Raw genomic sequence first — 18,279 nt, 5'->3', positions numbered from 1 at the left:
TGTGTCCTGGTTTAAAGGGATGAGGTGGTAATCCTAAATAAAAGAGATGATCAGAGATTGTGGATATGATACAAGAGATGGTCAGAGACTGAGAACATAATACAAGAGATGGTCAGAGATTGTGGATATGATGCAAGAGATGGTCAGAGACTGAGGACATATTACAAGAGATGGTCAGAGATTGTGGATATGATGAAAGAAATGGTCAGAGACTAAGGACATAATACAGGAGATGGTCAGAGATTATGGATATGATACATGAGATGGTCAGAGACTGCTGACATGATAGAAGAGAGGGTCAGAGACTGCTGACATGATAGAAGAGATGTAAGAGACTGTGAACATGATAGAAGAAATGGTCAGAGACTGCGGACATGATACAAAAGATGGTCAGAAACTCCAGATATAATAGAAGAGATGGTCAGGGACTATGGACCAGAAATGGCCAAAGACTGCAGGCATGATAGAAGAGACGGCCAGAGACTGCAGACATGACACAAGAGATGGTCAGAGACTGTGAACATAATACCAGAGACGGTCAGAGACTGTGGACATGATACAAGAGATGGCCAGAGACTGTGGGCATTTTACCAGAAATGGTCAGAGACTGGGGAGTGGGGACATACTACAGGAGATGGTCAGAGATTTTGAATACTGCAAATATGATAGAAGAGATGGTCAGAGACTGTGGACATGATACAAGGGATGGTCAGAGACTGCAGACATGATATCAGAGATGATCAGAGACTAAGGACATGATACAAGAGATGGTCAGAGACTACAGACATGATACAAGTGACAGTCAGAGACTGCAGACATGATACAAGAGATGGTCAGTAACTGCAGAAATGATACAAGAGATGGTCAGGGACTGTGGACATAATATAAGAGATGGTAAGAGACTGTGAACATGATACCAGAGATGGTCAGAGACTGAGAAAATGATACAAGAGATGTCAGAGACTGAGGACATTATACACGAGATGGCCAAAGACTGAGAACATAATACAAGAGATGGTCAGAGATTGTGGATATGATGCAAGAGATGGTCAGAGACTGAGGACATATTACAAGAGATGGTCAGAGATTGTGGATATGATACAAGAGATGGTCAGAGACTGAGGACATGATACAAGAGATAGTCGGAAACTGCAGACAAGATACAAGAGATGGTCAGAAACTGCATAAATTATAAAAGAGATGGTCAGGGACAGTGGACATAAAACCAGAGATGGTCAGAGACTGTGAACATGATACGAGAGATGGTCAGAGACTGCAGACATGATACCAGAAATGGTCAGAGACTGAGAACATACTACAGGAGATGGTCAGAAATTGTGAATACTGCAGATATGATAGAAGAGATGGTCAGAGACTGTGGACATGATACAAGGGATGGTCAAAGACTGCAGACATGATACCAGAGATGGTCATAGACTGCAGACATGATACAAGAGATGGTCAGAGACTGAGGACATGATACAAGTGATGGTCAGAGACTGCAGACATGGTACAAGAGATTGTCAGAGACTGCAGACATGATACCAGAGATAGTAGGAGACCATGAGCATTATAAAAGGGATAGTCAGAGACTGTGGACATGATACCAGAAATGGCCAGAGACTGTAGACATGATAGAAGAGATGACCAGAGACATACAGACATGACACAAGAGATGGTCAGAGACTGTGGACATGATACAAGAGATGACCAGAGGACATACTACAGGAGATGGTCAGGGATTGTGGATACTGCAGATATGATGGAAGAGATGGTCAGGGACAGTAAACATTATACCAGAGATGGTCAGAGACTCTGGACATGATACCAGAGATGGTCATAGACTGCAGACACAATACCAGACATGGTCAGAGACTGAGGACAGGATACAAGGGATGGTCAGAGTCTGCAGACATTATATCAGAAATGGCCATAGACTGAGCACATACTACAGGAGATGGTCAGAGATTGTAAAAACTGCAGATCTGATAGGATAGTCACTGTCAGTGGGATCATAGAGCAGACAGATCTGATAGGATTGTCATGGTCAGGGGGATCATAGAGATCTGGGTAGGATTGTCACTGTCAGTAGGATCATAGAGCTGACAGACCACACCTCTGCGGACGGCTATGTGAAGGTGACACCCCCCGCGGTGTCAGTGATCGGTGTGTTGTCACCTCTATGCCAGTCTTCTCTGTATGGGGGAAGTCTGGCTCTTCCATTCAGGCTCCGCCTCCAATGTCTCTCTCCATACAGAGAACGTTCTTTCACCCCCCCCCCCGCTTGGTGCAGTGTGAGGGGGGGGGGGGGTCAGTAGATTCTCATGTCTCTGGAAGGAGAGATCATACAGATGTGAGATCACAGCACAGAGGGCCATATCGCTCCAAATACTGAACGGGTTAAAGGTCTCCGGCTTTCATCTACCAATGAGAGGCAACCAGCCCTGTGCTCCTTAGCAACAGTAACTATGGCGAGCCGAACATGCTGAAGGAAGGCGGGATTTCTTTCCCGCTCTGCCAATGGCTGCAAGCCTTTAGGCCTCCGTCCAGTGTGAGGGGCGGGGGGAGTGGCCTGGTTCCCGGGCAGGAGGTAACGTGTGCTGGCAGTTCCTGTGCTCCCTCCAGCACACATCGGGGATAGAACAGTCCGGGCTGAATCCCCGCCGGACAGAGTCTTCACCGGGGATGCAGAGAACGTGAGTGTGGAGGAAATGTCATGTATGAATGATCGTACCGCCATCACCTCCTCTGTGTGTAGGCCACAGGAAACAAAGGGGGTGCATGTCCAGAGCCCAGTCCATGGAGGGATCCATGTGTATACATGGCATGGAGGAGGGGCTCTGATTGCTCATATCTACCTGATCTCAATGCATTGATGAGTGTCTACAAATCTCTCCATATACAATCTCTTCCAGGTGCCCATTAACCATGCAATCTGTACAGTGAACTCTAAATGACCATACAATCAGAATGTACAATCTGCTCTTGTTGTACACATGCTGTCGTGCAATCTCTTGTAGGTGACCACACACCGTGCAATCTCTTGTAGGTGACCACACACACCGTGCAATCTCTTGTAGGTGACCACAAACACCGTGCAATCTCTTGTAGGTGACCACAAACACCGTGCAATCTCTTGTAGGTGACCACACACACACCGTGCAATCTCTTGTAGGTGACCACAAACACCGTGCAATCTCTTGTAGGTGACCACACACACACCGTGCAATCTCTTGTAGGTGACCACACACGCACCGTGCAATCTCTTGTAGGTGACCACAAACACCGTGCAATCTCTTGTAGGTGACCACAAACACCGTGCAATCTCTTGTAGGTGACCATAAACACCGTGCAATCTCTTGTAGGTGACCACACACGCACCGTGCAATCTCTTGTAGGTGACCACACACACACACACACACACACACACACACACCGTGCAATCTCTTGTAGGTGACCACACACACACACACACACCGTGCAATCTCTTGTAGGTGACCATAAACACCGTGCAATCTCTTGTAGGTGACCACACACACCGCGCAATCTCTTGTAGGTGACCATAAACACCGTGCAATCTCTTGTAGGTGACCACACACGCACCGTGCAATCTCTTGTAGGTGACCACACACACACACCGTGCAATCTCTTGTAGGTGACCATAAACACCGTGCAATCTCTTGTAGGTGACCACACACGCACCGTGCAATCTCTTGTAGGTGACCACACACGCACCGTGCAATCTCTTGTAGGTGACCACACACACACACCGTGCAATCTCTTGTAGGTGACCATAAACACCGTGCAATCTCTTGTAGGTGACCACACACACACACACACACACACCGTGCAATCTCTTGTAGGTGACCACACACACACCGTGCAATCTCTTGTAGGTGACCACACACACACACACACACACCGTGCAATCTCTTGTAGGTGACCACACACACACACACACACACACCGTGCAATCTCTTGTAGGTGACCACACACACACACACACACCGTGCAATCTCTTGTAGGTGACCACACACACACACACACACCGTGCAATCTCTTGTAGGTGACCACACACACACACACACACCGTGCAATCTCTTGTAGGTGACCACACACACACACACACCGTGCAATCTCTTGTAGGTGACCACACACACACACCGTGCAATCTCCTCTAAGGTGACCACGCTGACCGTGGTCACCTAGAATACAGAATACATTCTGGCCTATTATTTATGAAGAAAGATTTATTTCTGGGTGACCACGAACCCTGCGGTCTCTTCTGGGTGACCACGAACCGTGCAATCTGATTGGAGAATCTCTTAGATCTGCCAACTACTCTGTGGTATAAGGGCCTGCCTGATTGGATAGAAATTGATTGAACGGGTAAGGTTTGTCCTCATATTGCATAGTTTTGGTAAATTTAAATAAGACATACAATCAGATTGCAGTGTGTTGCCACCTTGAGGGTTCATATGTGCAGCGGCCCTTTTGCTACTCTTCTGAAAAACAATGTGCACTGGATCACTTTGTAGAAGTGTTTGACAGGTGATAACATTGCACTGCTGCTTGCTGCAGATCACAAAGGGCAGTGCGATTTGAATGCGGCGTGGAAAGCAGGCACAGAACATGGATTTCCTGAACTGCATTCTAGCATAAGTGGGGCCTAAAGACCGCCCTAAGGTGGGTGGTAAGACTACTGCCTAAACATTTGCTTTTACCACCCCCTTGCTGTCCATGTAAATGAGCCCTAAGGCTGCCTATACACTATACCAGTGCTTCTCAGCCACTCAGCTGCAGCCCCTCCTTCCAGGCCTCCAGCCAGCTGCAGATCCCTTAACGGCTTAACCAGTTCCTGGTCAGGCGGAACAGTTGTCATTCCAGGTGGATATCATGATGTCCTCCTGGACCGTGCTGCGGAGTAGTCTGTCACAGCGGATGACTGGTACCATGTGTTTGCTGTGACCAATCACAGCAGACCATGTGGGAATTTTACACGATGAATGGCTTTGATATCATTCATTGTGTTGATGATTGGTCACAGTGATCACATGGTACAGACAGGGCCAATCACAGACCACCTGTACTATGTGATTAGTTGTGGCCAATCCCAGCTAATGACAATGATAAACACTGAATGTATCAATGTCATTCACTAAATTACAAGGTTTAACCACCTCCCATCCACGCTGTAGCCGAAGTACGGCTGCAGCACGGACTCACATTTTCGGGAGGCCGTCTTTAAACGGCCTCCCAGACACAGGCTCCCCGCACGCATCGGGGAAAATCTGTGTCGGCCGTGTCCCTTGGACACAGCGATCACAGATCGTGGTGAATGGCCAATCACAGCGGCCATTCACCATGTGATCGGACCGTCCAATGAGAGATGATCTCATATGTAAACCTATGAGATCATCTCTCATCGCCAGCGCTCCTTCCTCACACAGAGACTGCAGTGTGAGGAAGGAGAGAGCCGATCAGCCGTCAGGGACAAAGAAACAATCAGTGCCCATAGTGCTGCCAGTCAGTGCCCATCAGTGCCTGCTCATCTAGGCACTGATGAGCACTGACTGGCAGCACTATGGGCACTGAGTGTGGGCACTGATGGTGCTGCCCATCAGTGCCGCCCGCCAGTGCCGCCTATCAGTGCTCATCAGTGCGGCATATTGGTGCCACCTCATCAGTGCCCATAAGTGCCACCTCATCAGTGCCCATAAGTGCCACCTCATCAGTGCCCATAAGTGCAGCCAATCAGTGCCCATCAGTGCCGCCTCATCAGCGCACATCAGTGAAGGAGCAAAATGTATTTATTTTCAAAATTTACTCGCAGAAAATAAGAAACTTTTTTTTTTTTTTTCAAAATTTTCTGTTTTTTCTTTTTTTTGTAAAAAATAAAAAACCCCAGAGATGATTAAATACCACCAAAAGAAAGCTCTATTTGTGTGAAAAAAATGATAAAAATTTCATATGGGTACAGTGTAGCATGACCGCGTAATTGTCATTCAAAGTGTGAGAGCGCTGAAAGCTAAAAATTGGTCTGGATGGGAAGGGGGTTTAAGTGCACAGAAGGCAAGTGGTTAAGCAATCATAATGTGTGTGTAAAAACATTTTTTGTTATAAATTTTTCACTTTCTAAAAATCTTTTAAAATACTCACAATGCCTCTTACGAAATGCCTTGGACTGTCTACTTTCCAAGAAATGTGATAGGCTTCAGTACATTAGGATTGATGAATTTTCAAATATATACCATAGTTTGTGGACTCTATAATTTTCCTACAGAATAATAAACACTGATTTGGGTTATTTTCACCAAGGAAATGTAGCAGAATACATTCCGGCCTATATTTATTTATTTTATTTATTTGCAAAAGTTTATAACAAATGAAGAAACTTGTTTTTTTATTTATTTTTTTAATTTGTATTTAATTCTTATATATTTTTTTGCAAAAAATTAAAAAAAAGCAGCGGTGATTAAATACCACCAAAAGAAAGCTCTATTGTGTGGAAACAATGATAAAATCTTCATTTTTTGTACAGTGTTGTATGACCGAGAAATTGTCATTCAAAGTGTGAAAGCTAAAAATAGACCTGGACTGGAAGGGGGTGAAAGTGCCCAGGTATTGAAGTGGTTAAACTCCCATAGCGCCCTCCGCTCTCCATAGTGCAGTGCCTCCTTAGATTAAGCCTCGGTTTCCACTAGTGCGGCTACAAAGTCGTGCTACTTCTAGCACGACTTCGTAGCGAAAGTAAACTGCGGCTTCAGTGAGACTTGTCCCTCATATATAGAGGAAAGTCGCACTGAAGGCGGCTCAAAAGTAGTGCACGATCTACTTTTGAAGTCGCCGCAACTGCAGCCACGGCAGTGGAAACGGGCCCCATTGAAAACAATGGGTTTTGACTTGCTGTGCGACTTGACATGTGTCAAGTCGCACTAGTGGAAACCGAGCCTAACAGTTTTGCGAGTCAGAATCACATGCTTTATCATTATGCAGAGGAAATGCGCTACCACACTAGGCTGTGCATGCTCTACACCATGCTGCATATGTGCCAGATAATTTATACAGCACATAGGTGGCAGAAGGGGTGTATTTGCAGTAAACTGAACCGCATATGTAACCCCCCCCCCCCCCCCCGAAGCTTTTGTCACAATGTGCAAGTGTGCACGACATTATTGCACCCTTGCCTTACACACTGAAACACGCCTCCCTAATGGTATGATGGATAAGTATGTGCATGTATTTCCCAACACTGAGGACACCATTGATAGGGCAACGTTGAGGAACGTAGACATAGTGGTTGGCCAAGGAAACTTAATGCCACAGCTGAAAGACACATCATGCTTACTTCTCTTCTATATCGGAAGATGTCCAGCAGTGCCATCAGCACAGAACTTGCAGAAACCCAGGGGTACCCATCTACTGTCTGGAGAAGTCTGGCCAGTTGTGGTCTTCATGGAGGAATTCCAGCCCAAAAGCCATACCTCCGATGTGCAAACAAGGCTGAGTGACTCAACTATGCATGAAAACATAGAAATGAATGGGAGGATCTAGTTGCTGGAAAGGCTGTGCGTCCTTTGGGCAGACCGCAGTGCAAAAAGGAGAGAGGCACGTTTTTGTCCAGGTGGGCATCACCCAGGTGGTATTTTTCCTTGTTCTTTAGGTTGCAAAATCCTTAGATTGTCCTTCCTTTTTATTCCTTCTTCTATTAGAATCAGCCATGTCCAAACCAGTGTTAATTTCGTCGACTAAAAAGTTTTCGTCGACTAACATAATTCAGATGACTAAAATACGACTAAAACTAAAAGGGAATTTTAGTCCAAAGACTATTCACTAAAACTAAATGGAAATTTGCTGCAAAAATTAACACTGGTGCATGCTCAAAGCTTAGTACCATAAATAACATATTAGATTTTTCACTCCAGGACCAGCAGTAGTATATAATGAGTTTGGAAATTATAGAGAAATGCTTAAATAATGCATTACAAATTACAATTGAACTACACCCATTCGATTATAGATGACTAAAATGAGTTTTAGTTGACTAAAATGTAGGACATTTAGTCGACTAAAATATACTGGAGTTTTAGTCGACTAAATACGACTAAAACTAAAACACTTGCAGAAGACTAAAATGGGACTAAAACTAAAATACCATTTTAGTCCTAAGACTAAGACTAAAACTAAATTGAAAATTGCTGCCAAAATTAACACTGGTCCAAACTTTATGAGCTTGTTGGATATTTCTTGAAACCATTTGGACTTGTTAAGCTACTTTTACAGTAGAAAAAAAAGTTGTAAATGTATTTTTTTTTTTTTTTTTTAGACCAACTTTAATGCATATTTGGTTGATCAGTTGTTTTCACTGTCGGGGGACCCCTCATGGATCATACAATGTCATGGCCACATGATATGTCAAGGATCTGTTACTGTAAAGAGCAGTTTAGGTTGTGTAACAATAGTAACAAACACAAAATCTCCTGTGGTTGAGTGGGCCCAGAGATATTTGGTAGACTATACGTCCATCCTGTCTTTCATGGAGTATTATACTCCCAGAATAACCATTGTATCAAAGCTCATCATAAAGAACAGCACCATGCAGTCCACAAGTGCATCATGACAGGATAAATGAAGATCCAATAGGCTAACGTGGTTTGAGGAATAGCCTCAGAGCCACTATTGGGTTGAGGTCAGGACTCTGTGCAGGCGAATCAAGTTCCTCCACCTCAAGCTCGCTCATCCATGTCTTTATGGACCTTGCTTTGTGCACTGGTGTGCAGTCATGTTGGAACAGGAAGGGGTCATCCCCAAACTGTTCCCACAAAGTTGGGAGCATGAAATTGTCCAAAATGTCTTGGTTTGCTGACGCCTTTAAAAGTTCCCTTCACTGGAACTAAGGGGCCAAGCCCAAACCTTGAAAGAGATACTATATATATATATATATATATATATATATATATATATATATATATATATATATATATATATATATATATATATATATATATATATATATATATATATATATATATATTCTCACAAAAGTGACTACACCCCTCACAATTTTGTAAATATTTTTATACCTTCTCATGTGACAACAGTGAAGACATTACACTTTGCTACAATGTAAAGTAGTGAGTGTACAGCTTGTATAACAGTGTAAATTTGCTGTCCCCTCAAAATAACTCCACACACACCCATTAATGTCTAAATTGCTGACAACAAAAATGAGTACACCCCTATGTGAAAATTTCCAAATTGGGCCCAATTAGCCATTTTCCCTCCTGGTGTCATGTGACTCGTTAGTGTTACAAGGTTTCAGGTGTGAATGGAGAGCAGGTGTGTTAACCACTTAAGCCCCGGAAGATTTTACCCCCTTCCTGACCAGGGGGTTTTTTGCGATTTTTTTTTTTTTTTTTTTTTTTTTTTTTTTTTTTTTTTTTTTTTTCCATGCGCTATAAACAAAAAAAAGAGCGTAATTTTTGCAAAAATAACAATATTTTTGACTTTTTTTTTTTTTTATATGAAATTCCCCCCCGAAAAAATGTAAAAATCAAAATTTAACACTTTTGGCCAAATTGTTTTACGCTACATATGTTTGGTAAAAAGAAATCGCAAAAAGCGTATTTTGATTGGTTTGCGCAAAAGTTATCGCGTTTACTAACAAAGGGAAAGATTTTTGTCTTCTTTTTTTTTTTTCTCGGTACTGCGACATTGCGGCGGACAGATGGGACCCTTGACTGACATTTTTGACACTTTTGGGGGTACCAGTGACATTACTGCAGTAATCAGTGCTATATATATGCACTGTTACTGTAAAAATGACACTGGCAGGGAAGGGGTTAACTGTATTGGACAGGGAGGGGTTAAGTGTGTCCTAGGGGCGTGATTCTAACTGTAGGGGGACAGGTCTCCTAGTGTAAAAACAAAGATCAAAGGTTCTACATAGTAGAACCGTCTGATCTTCATTTTTACACAGGGGAGAATGACAGGCGGCTTGTTTACATAAGCCGCTCTGCCTTTCTCCCGCTGTACCGGCGATCGTAGTGTGACCGGCGGACATCGGATCCGCCGGTCACACGCCCGCACTCCTCCGTGAACGAGCCTCAGCGGGCGCGCGCTCACCCGCTATTGGCTCTAAAAGGAGTGACAGGCGAGCGACGTAGACCTACGTCACTCTGCCTGGCCGGGGCTGACTGCCGCAGTAAATATACTGTGAGCAGTCGGCAACCGGTTAAATTTAGTGTTATCGCTCTCACTCTCTCATACTGGTCACTGGAAGTTCAACATGGCAAAAAATTCTCTGAGGATCTGAAAAAAAGAATTGTTGCTCCACATAAAGATGACCTAGGCTATAGGAAGATTGCCAAGACACTGAAACTAGACTGCAGCACGATGGCCAAGACCGTACAGTGGTTTAACAGGACAGATTTCACTCAGAACAGGCCTCGCCATGGTCGATGAAAGAAGATGAGTGCACATGCTCAGCGTCCTATCCAGAGGTTTGTCTTTGGGAAATAGACGTTTGAGTGATGCCAGCGTTGCTGCAGAGGTTAAACGGGTGGGGGGGGGGGAATGGGGGTAGGGGGGGTCAGCCTGTCATTGCTAAGACCATACGCTGCACACTGCATCAAATTGGTCTGGATGGTTGTCATCCCAGAAAAAAGCCTTTTCTAAAGATGATGCATGAAGCCACACACGCAGATCGTCGTCATACAAACGTCGGCGGACGAAAGATCTGCCGATTGTACGCGTGTTAGTATGGTGCCTCCGACAGATGTCTGCACACAATCCGCGGACAAGAGTCTTTCTTGCAAACATGAAAATTTTTGTCTGCGGACACCAGAACGGACGATTGTTCGCCTGTCAGTACAGAAATCAGCCGACAGACCGCAGATTTGCAAGACTGGGCATGCTCAGAAAATAAAAAACACAGGGAAAGTTAACCATTACATGACATCACTTCTGCAGTCAGCTGAAGTCTGCGGACAAAATTCTTGTGCTGTCCTTGTGCTGTCTTTGCACTTTTCAACAGACACCGACATCCCGGGGAGAAAAGACGAACATTTGTATGACGACGATCTGCGTGTGTGTACGGGGCTTAAGAGCCCACAAACAGTTTGCTGCATACAAAGAGACTAAGGACATGGATTACTGGAACCATGTCCTGTGGTCTGATGAGATCAAGATAAACGGATTTGGTTCAGATGGTGTCAAGCATGTGTGGCGGCAGCCAGGTGAGGAGTACAAAGACAAGTGTGTCTTACCTACAGTCAGGCATGGTGGTTGGAGTGTCATGGCCTGGGCATAATCCTCTCTCTTCGGAGACTGGGCCACAGGGCAGTATTCCAACATACCGAACCTCAAACACCCCTCCAAGATGCCCACTGCCTTGCTGAAGAAGCTGAGGGTAAAGGTGATGGACTGGCCAAGCATGTCTCCAGACCTAAACCCTATGTGGGGATCTGTGGGGCATCCTCAAACGGAAGGTGGAGGAGGGCAAGGTCTCTAACATCCGCCAGCTCTGTGATGTTGTCATGGAGGAGTGGAAGAGGACTCCAGTGGCAACCTGTGAAGCTCTGGTGAACTCCATGCCCAAGAGGGTTAAGGCAGTGCTGGAAAATAATGGTAGCCACACAAAATATTGCCACTTTGGGCCCAATTTGGACATTTTTACTTAGGGGTGTACTCACTTTTGTTGCCAGTGGTTTAGACATTAATGGCTGTGTTTTGAGTTATTTTGAGGGGACAGCAAATTTACACTGTTATACAAGCTGTACACTCAGAGCCGGTTCACATTAGAGCGATCCGACTTGCTGGGGCGACCTCACAAGTCACGGTGTGCAGCTCGCACCGCGACCTCGGAGCGGCCGGCACGGACTTCACAACATTGAAGTCAATGCAGGTCGCTCCGGGTCGCCCCAAAGAAGCTCCGGACCCTTTTTCTAAGTCGGAGCGACTTGTGTCGCTCCTATTAGAACGGGTCCGCAGCTTCTCTATGGCAGTGTGAACCGGCTCTCACTGCTTTACATTGTAGCAAAGTGTCATTTCTTCAGTGTTGTCACATGAAAAGATTAAATATTTACAAAAATGTCAAAAATGTGAGGGGTGTAATCACTTTTGTGTGTGTGTGTGTGTGTGTGTGTGTGTGTGTGTGTGTGTGCGCGCACACACTATATATAACTTTTTTTTTTTTTTTGCAGAACGTACAGTATTAAGCTGGTCGTAAACCATACAAAGGGAATATGCAGTCAGATTGTATAGTGTATGGTCAGAATAAAAATGTTACTGTTTACCACTCCATAGTAGGAAGACTACGAAAAACACCTAAAAAAAAAATGAATATATTTGGAGTCAGCTGCTATTGCAGTAGTTTTTCTGGCCTGTCCTCCTGCTGTGTTGCTGTAGTTCACATTGTGCTTTGCGGATTCACTCTCTGCTGTTTCCTCTGTTTTTAATCACCGATGTCGGAGTGGTGTCAGCAGGCAGTATGGCTGAAAGTGAAGTTGCCATGGATTGAGGCCTAGCTCCTGGCTGTGAATGACCTAAGGACGTCTTGATACACAACCAAGAGAGTGGAAGTCTCTGAATCTGGAGTTTTTTTATTTTATTTCTTAGTTTTGATTATGTTGTAAATGGATGCTAAAAGAACAGTACATGTATAAAAGTAGTACATAGTATAAAGCAGCCATTTTCAACCAGGGTTCTTTGATCTGTGGCTGACTGGCCCAACCTTTTGATGGGTCCTGCATTGGGACCAGTACCACTTGGCTTTGCCAGCTGCATGACTTCAGTGAACTTTTTAGCTGCCATTAAGAGGTGGGGGCATTCTCACCACCACTGTAATGGGGCCCTTCTTGCTCCTGACCACCAATATAAGGGGCGTTTTTGTCACTTGACCCCCCCAGTGAATTGGTTTTAGCAGGGATTCCTCAAAACATGGGCATTATTTCAAGGGTTCATGTGGGCCAAAAATAATTGGTCCAGATGAACTATATAATAATGATGATTAATAACGACTGGTATGGGGGTTTATCAATATCTATAGCCAGCACTGGATATAAGTAGGCTATAGAATGTTTTTTTAAATCCATGTCCAACAGTGAATAGAAGTAGATTGATGAATTGCGACATCGATGGCCAGCACTTGAAAAACAATGGTTGTTGAATTTTAGCATTCATGGCCAGCACTTGAAAAAAGCGCACTGGATAAAAGTAGGCAAATATAATGGCAGTGTAGGGACTGCCAAAATGCCCTACAAGACTTTTTTTTTTTTTTTTTTTTTTGTGGGGTTTGAGTACCATACCACCATTAAGGCAGGCCATACACAATTCGTATCTTGGCCAGTGCAGCAGGAACAGGCGGAGATTCAAACCACTTATGGGCCGGCTGAATGTACCAAGTTGATCGCTTGGCTTTGCTTTGAATTACCGCAAAAACGACTGATTTCTCTGTCAGAACTATCCGTGTTGAAGGGGGAATCGTGCAAATTTCTTTCCTGCAACCCATGATTGTAGGAAAGAAATTTGCACCATGTATGGCCAGCCTGATTCTTTTTGTTCAGATAGATGAGGACTGGACTGCTCATTTAATTTTTGTCTAGGGCTGCCTTTCTCAACTAGGGTTCCTCCAGAGGTTGTTAGGGGTTCCTGATGCAAAAGACAATTTTTTTTTCTCAGTAATCACTGACACCATTTATATTTTTAGCTAAACATAGGGGAGGGTGCAGTCTTCCCAATGATAAACCTTGTAAGGGACAACTTCTCTCACTGATCAATAATATGTGGATCCTTCTCCCAGTGGTCACCAATGTACAGGAGGAGATTTCTAAACTGACCACCAATGTACAGGAGGACATGAGTGACCACCAGTGTACAGGAGGACATGACTGACCACCAGTGTAGGGGGGGGGGGGGGACAACATTAGTGTTCACCATCCCCCCCCCTTTTTAAATAAACTAAAAAAAAAAAAAAAAAAAGATTTTTAAGTATTGTTTTATTATTATTATTATTATTATTATTATTCAGAATTTATAAAGCACCAACAGCTTATAAGGGTCCATTCACACTAGCGCGACTTGTCAGGCAACTTGGTCGCCTGACAAGTCGCGGTCGGTTGCTCGCCATTGAATAGTACAGGACCCGTTCTAATAGGAGCTCCGACTTGGAAAAAGGGTCCTGTACTACTTTGGGGCGACCTGGAGGCAACTTGCATTGACTTCAATTATATGAAGTCCGTGCAAGCCGCGCCGAGGTCGCGGTGCACGCTGTGCACCGCAACTTCACAGGTCGCCCCACAAAGTCGTGTCGCGCCACTCTGAATGGGCGCTAAGCATAGCTAAAACTGTTGTAAACAACATGAGGGCAGACAGTATAATTACAATTGAATACAGAGTGCCCTGCTCAGCTTACAATCTCATGATTATTTGTGAAAATATTTTTTGTGTTTTAGAGCAGGGGGTATCGGTTATTTCTTTAGGGAGTCAAATACACTAGGTATGCCTTTTTTTTTTTTTTTTTTAAACCCATTAATGCATGTTCTAAGAGCTGTAGGTATAATAATTTAGCAGGGGTTCCCTGAGACTTGAAAAATACTTTTTAAGGGTTAATAAATGCAGGTCTTGGACACTGCAACTTTTAAACAGAACCCCAGTTACGCTTTTGTATTAAAAATAAGTAGTCCATTGTTCTATTGTGGTGTTTTTGTTATAACTGAAATTCAAAGGTGTCTTTCACATGAGCGATTTGTCTGTCATATTTTTACTTTAATTAGAGAGATTAAAAGGACAGCAATACATCCCCTTGGGGGTCGGTGGATGGATGTGAAATTGCATCCACTTATATCTGCCCACCTCTGGTCCACTCAGGTCTTTTGGACTTAACAGAATGGCGCTCAGGTCCCCATTTACTGATCAGACTGAAGGTGGATGCAAGTCCATTTTTATATATATTCACCCATAGGAATTGCATGGGTCCCTTTTATGTCAGAGGAAGAATCAAAACTGACACAATGTCACAAATGTGACATCTGTACTGCGCTGATCCAGCTCAGTGGGGGATCCATCAAGGGTCCCCTGCTGAGACTGAATAGACACCACCCATGTGAAAGGGGCCTAATGGCCGGAATACACGATAAGAAAAACGGCCGCAAATTTCCGTTCAGCAAAGGATCGGCCGATATTCTACTCGTTAATGCCCAGCCATCAGTGACCGACATCGATATTGTGAACGAAAAATCCCGTTTGAAAAAAACGAATTCTGTCGTCTTGTTTGTGATCGAACGATATTCTATACGTTGGTGTTAAGGTCGTTCATTTAAAATCTGTAGAACATCATCACTCATGCTCTGTTTCGATGGTCGGCGGTCAAACGGTCGGGCGATATTCGGCCCGTGTATGTTGGCAACGTTTTCGACCAACGAACACTTTTTCATAAGTCGGTGGTCGAATGATCGGGCAATATTCGGCCCGTGTATTCCAGCCATAAGGCCGGCCATAGACCATTCAAATCTTTGTATTGGCAGGCTGAATGTACTCAGTTGATCAGATTAGGTACAACCAGCCTGCTGGATTTTACATGTAATTATTGCTAGCGATTGTTATAGCTGCTGGCAATAATCACAACTTCCCCCGCCTGGGAGAAGATGATGGCTTGGCAGGAGGGATTCTCCTGGCAACACTGACTGTGTTGACGGGCAACCTCTGGTTACAGGAAAGAAACTCACGCTATGGACCCATGATTGCCGGAAAGAAAATCTTTGTCTATGACCTACTTAAATAACGGCAGGTAAAAAAAAATGGTTCATTAAGTCTGCCTTTTTTTTTTATTTTGAAAAAAAGCCTAACTAATATTAAAAGTGTTCCCTTGGCCTACCTATGTTGCTTAACCTGTATAAAAAAAAAGTGTACTTACCTGCCTTACTTCCTGGTCCGGTCACATGATCCCACAGCTCTGGTTCAGATAGCACTCTTGGAATTCCAGGATCCATGACAGAACTCAGGCTACCATAACCCAGCCGTTGTTGGTGCCCCCTTCACTCACCTGCAGCAACCGCTCACTAACACTGGGGGACACGCACCTTCTTTTTGTTTAAAAAAAAAAAAAAAAAAAAAATTAATAAAGTTGACAATTTAGGTAGGAAAAGAGGGGGGGGGGCATTTTTAAGATGATCTACTTTTTAGCTTTTTTTTTTTTTTTTTTTTTTTTTTTTTACATCGATACACTTTAATAGATCCATACACTTTTTTAGGTCTTCTCTCAGACAAGAAGCTAAAAAAAAAAGCAGGAATTTTATTTCACGTTGATTTGCAAAGCTTCTGCATATTCCACCTTCCTGGTTAAAGCGTAATTTCACAGCATAAGTCAAATTTGCATTAGGGAAATATGGATCACAAATTAAGTCCATGCAAACAAAACACAGAAAACATTCCATGTACTCCGCAACCTACTGGTTGAAAAGGAAAGACATGCAGCATTGACCCCTTGCATATATTGACCGTGATAAGTCTTTATTAACATTGTGATATTTAGGGCTAATTTACAGCAAGTGTGCCAGCACTGTGCTAGGAAGTTTTTACCCAGCACAAGGCAATGCAAAAAGTCTTGTTTACCCTAGTCGTCTTCCGGGACAGCCCTTGAGAGATGGAGCTCCTCCCACTGGAAACACATTGCCACTAGCTCTTTAAAAGGCGGCTCAGACACCTGGTCAGTGTTTTGTGTCTTTGGCCTCAGGTTCCTTCCGCAGGTGTTGGACTTCCCCGCCCCCCCCCCCCCTCTCTCCAGTGCCCGGTGAGGGAGAGGGCAGTGATGGACGAGCATCGGTGGCATTAGCAGTGGGGAAGGCCTTAGGCATCCTCGCTGTAGGACACCGCAAACCTGATGATGCCGGGCATCCTTTCTGGCGGATGTGAGGTCATCCCTGTGTGCTGGAGGCCGTGGTTCCAGGCACAGAGAGCAAGGGGAGGGCAGAGCCGGTGTCTTAAAAGCACGACCGCATGGGCTTAAGGCGCCAGCGACCTGGAGCAGGACATCATGGAGGTGTCCCACGCTCCAGGTGATGCAAGCACTGGCTCATCACAGGTAGGCTGACAGTGGCCAGAGCCATATTCTCCTGTGTAAATGTATTTTTGGAAGGAGGTGGTTGGGCCTTACAGGGGGAGCGCTGAAGATCCTGGGGGAATCTTTTGCAGCTTGTCTTGGGCACCTTGAGCTTAGGTTAGGGGTTGGGCAAGGGGCCTCTTTATTAAACAGACTCCCCTTTTTTCCCTTATTTCTTTTTTTTATCTATCCCCTCTCCAAAAAACTTTTTTTATTGCGGACGCGCAGGTGCCAAACACAGCTGCAAGTCAATCAGATCAGGTGCCCACCTCTCCTACCCCTGTAACTTCAGGCTCCGGAGAGCCTTCAGAGAGTAGGGAGGACCCTGTAAGATTACGGACTCAGACTCCTCCCAATCAGACTCGGGACAGGAGGAGGGTCAGGGAGATGCCTCAAAATCTACCAGGGTAGATGACCTTCTCGGAGCTATCTACGATACCTTAGAGATTAAGGAAGAAGAAGCTCTTCTATCAAGGCATGCTAGAATGTACCAGGGGCTAAGCAAGAAGAAGCCCTAGGTATTCCCAGTGCACCAAGTAATGACGGACATGCTCAAGGGAGTGGTCAGAACCAGAAAAAAAGCCTTTCTTTTTAAATAGCCTAAAAAGAAGGCCCCCCCTTTGATGAGGACCCGGAGTCAGTCTGGAACCAGTACCCAAAACTGGATGCCACCCTAGCGAAGATTTCAAAGCATTCAGATCTGGCCTTCGAGGTCATGGGGCACCTAAGGGACCCCATGAACAAAAGGGGCGATATAATCCTGAAAAGATCATGGGATACCTCTATGGCCAACCTTAGGCCGGCATTAGCTATGACCTGTGCAGCAAGATTTGTTGAATGTTTGTTAAAACAGTTGCAAGATCACCTGACAACGGGTCCCCCAGGGAGGAGTTGCTAAAATATTTTCCCATGCTCTGTAAAGCAGTAGGCTTAATTGCAGACGCCTCAGCTGAGTCAGTGAAATTATCGGCCAGAGCAGCTTCACTATTTGTAGCAGCCAGGTGAGCACTTTGGCTCAAAACCTGGACAGGGGATACAGCCTCCAAGTTGTGCTTATGTAGCGTTCCTTTTTCTGGCAACTCTCTCTCTCTCTCTTCGGCCCTGAGTTGGATGAAGCCCTGGAGCGTACAGCTGATGGGAAGAAAACCTTCCCAGTTAAAAAAAGAGTCCTTTCCTAGAAA

The 18,279-nt window shown here is 44.6% G+C and overlaps 1 protein-coding gene across 4 annotated transcripts in view; it reads left to right on the top strand.

Moving 5' to 3' along the window:
- TP53BP1 (tumor protein p53 binding protein 1) overlaps positions 1–18,279 on the top strand; it is a 197,087-nt gene that overhangs the window by 37,135 nt on the left and 141,673 nt on the right. The window contains exon 1 of one of the 4 annotated variants that reach the window (XM_082256054.1): positions 2,562–2,696. The exons of the other annotated variants lie outside the window; for them this stretch is intronic. The gene's annotated coding sequence lies outside the window, so the exon portion shown is untranslated. Of the gene's footprint in view, positions 1–2,561; positions 2,697–18,279 lie in introns of those variants that run through there. 4 annotated transcript variants of the gene reach the window in all.

Source organism: Pelophylax lessonae, assembly GCF_965119305.1.
Source record: "Pelophylax lessonae genome assembly, chromosome: 4".
NCBI classification, from domain to species: domain Eukaryota; kingdom Metazoa; phylum Chordata; class Amphibia; order Anura; family Ranidae; genus Pelophylax; species Pelophylax lessonae.
This window is presented reverse-complemented; position numbering and strand designations above follow the sequence as displayed.